Genomic DNA, 3,000 nt, shown 5'->3' on the forward strand with positions numbered 1-3,000 from the left:
CTGCAGAGGATTTAAGTGTATTTCTTTGTGATTTGTATGTGTGTGTGATGGACAAACCCATGTGTTACTTTGAGAATTATATTGTTTGTGTCCAGTTGCTTTGCAAATCTGTGGACATTTGTGACTCCGCCAGAGGGGTTTGTGCTGTGGCCTAACACTTGCCGGGTGAGGTGTGGGTTATGCCTGTATGCAAATTAAACTTTGCCTTTCTCGAATTCTCCAAAATCTCCTTAGTCTCTTCATTTGATTCTTTTAGCATTTTTCTATCTTGTCTCTTTCATCACAATGGGCTCCTTCAGATATTCTTTTGTTATGCTTCTGAAGTTCGGTGGGGGAAAAGGTTTAGAGGAAGCCATGCTGCAGGTACCAAAATATTAGAGAATTTGGAGGACCTCAAATAAATATAAAGGGTCATCTAGTTCCACTGTCTTTCCAGGGCTTACGCCTTTCCTGTGCCATCGTCAACCCAGGTTTGACCACCTCCAGGCACAGAACTCATTACTGTCCAAACAGCTCTGTTCACCTAATGGCAGCTGACAAACAGGCTGTGGAGAGAAAAGGTGCTGAGGCCTGGCCCAGCCGTCACTGGCTCCAACCCTGGATGAGCCCCTGAGCCATCTAGAATTACTGCAATAGTTACGTGGAATAATACATATGAAAATACTTAAACTTTTTTCAAGTAGATGAAGTTGTCCTAACATTTAGAGCTGAAGGAAACATGACACAGCTGTTGAGCACGCACGAGAGGGAACTGAGGAAAGGAAGAATGTAGGTCTCTCCTGTCCCATTGGTTTCCTTTTCCATTTCTGAAATGAGCAATCAGCCTGGTGGGGATTCAGGAACCCAGGTTCCTTTCCTCTTGTTACTTGGTCATTCCTTACGGCATCGCCCTTGCCTACTGGTCAAATCTGTGTCCTGCTAAATCCAGGCTCCAGCTGGATTCGGGAACAGAAAAGAGAATAAGCCCACGACAGGAGATCTCCTTTAGAGCAAGTGATAGGGCAGTTAAACACTTCACTTCTATTCCTGTCCCTATGGCAAGACCAAGCCACATGGCCACCCTGGCCACTAGGTGTGGAAAGAGCCTTCACCCTCTGAAGGGAGTTGGCAATGATAAGAAAGGAGTACGTGTCATATGACAGAGATCACATCTGAAGGATTTTCGGAAATCTGGAATTTCTGTTGAGTCACCTGTGGAGGCTGCCATCCCATCACACCACATTTATCGTAAGCGTGAGGATGACTAGGCCCCCAAAAGAAGATACCACACCCCTTTTCTTAATAAGGTCCCAACTTCTCTTCTGACCTTACTAACTTATGTAAAGTTACACTGTAAAAGATGAGGGGTTGAGGTAAGGTGTGGGAGGTGGGGGGAGGCTAAATGTCCATTAGTAAGGAATTGGGAAAAAAGAAAGATGGCAACTGCCATCCTTTAAATTCTACACCTCCATGCTCTTCAAAAGCCTCGCCGTTCTCTGGATCTGGGATCTAGGCTATTTCAGGCTCACTGGATTTATCTCATCTGATGCCTGAACTGCCATGAAACAGCGAAACAGCAGCTGGTGAGCCCCACGGACCTCTAGCTTGCTGTCTGTTCTGCCAGGGGAGCCGGAGGGACCATGGTCCATTAGGACAGAACGTGCACACTGGGAACTCTTAACTCTTCAGAGGAACAGTTTGGTTGGTCCCAATCTGCAATTGTTTAATGAAAGAACGTAGGAGAGCCTAGAAGATATCTGAGTATATCATATGCAGAAAGGGTATCACTTTGTAAAAATTTCAATTCATTGTAAGCTAGGTTATAATGATGGCATATATATTAACTGAGGTAAGACCAATACACAGTAAAGTGCTAGAATCTTAAGTGTACAGCTTGAGGAATTTTTCCATGTGTGTACCCCCATACAACCGCTCCCAAATCAGGAAACTTTCCAACCCCAGAAGGCCCTCTCATGCACTCTCCCAGTCAGTACCCCCATGCAAAGGTAAAATATTTGTTTTTTGCTTTGGGTCATATTTAAAAGAGGTGGAGACTCTGAAAGAGAACCCCTCTAGATGTGAGGTTATTCCTGGGCTCCATCATCCCCTCTGTACATGGATTGGGTCCTGAGAAGGAAGGGAAAGGAATCAGCTGGTGATGTGCACGTGGCCATAGAAGCTGGGTACGTGACCATCACCAGAGGCCTGGGCAGCTCCCTCTGAAATACAGGGCTGCAGTCCAAGGTCCTGGGAGGTCATTGCTATTTACAGTCAACCTTTCTGGTTTGTGGTGTATGTTCCAAGGAGGGCTATTTTTAAGCAGGGCGATGGCCTGCAGGACCTTCTGGGTAGTAAATTAAGCTGGTGTGGATATAAAGTGAGATTGCCTAGCAATCTACTTCAGATGGCCTGATCTAGAAGACAGGTGATTGTCCCTGAATCCAGGCCCCAGACAACGAGCTGGAAGGAGATGTCCTGGTCCCTGGTTCAGAGCATGATTAAAAACTGGAGAGAGGGAGCTTTACACGTCTTCCTTAGCTTGGAGGGGAGAGGGGAGAGGGGAGAGGGAAAAGGGGAGGGCCCTGGGAAGAAGGGACCATCCTCCACAGCTAACCGGGGCCCCAGGGATGGGCTCTTGAAGGAAGATAGGTACAAATTCCCTAACAGGTGCAGCAGTTTCCAGACGGTCCTTCCACCCCGAGGCCGGGGCCGGCAGGCCTGGGCCGGCAGGCCTGGGCAGCCAGTCAGCTGGGCTGCGGGCCTAGGAAGCCCTCGCAGAGTTCGGGGAGAGGCAGCCTCCAGCACCGGATTTAGGGGAGGGAAACGTTTCAGAGAAAGGGCAGATGCTAGAAAACGGCGGAAGAGTCGGGGTCCGGCCTTCAAGGGCAAGGCTCGGGGACCAAGTGCGTCCCGAGGCCTCAGACGGGATTGGCCGAGACGGGCCCCGCCCTGCCCCTCCCGGCCCCGCCCCGCCCGGGAGCCCTTTCAAGGCCGGGCCGCCGCCCCTCCCCTTACAGCCCC

Source organism: Phocoena phocoena, chromosome 3 (genome assembly GCF_963924675.1).
Source record: "Phocoena phocoena chromosome 3, mPhoPho1.1, whole genome shotgun sequence".
Classification (NCBI taxonomy): domain Eukaryota; kingdom Metazoa; phylum Chordata; class Mammalia; order Artiodactyla; family Phocoenidae; genus Phocoena; species Phocoena phocoena.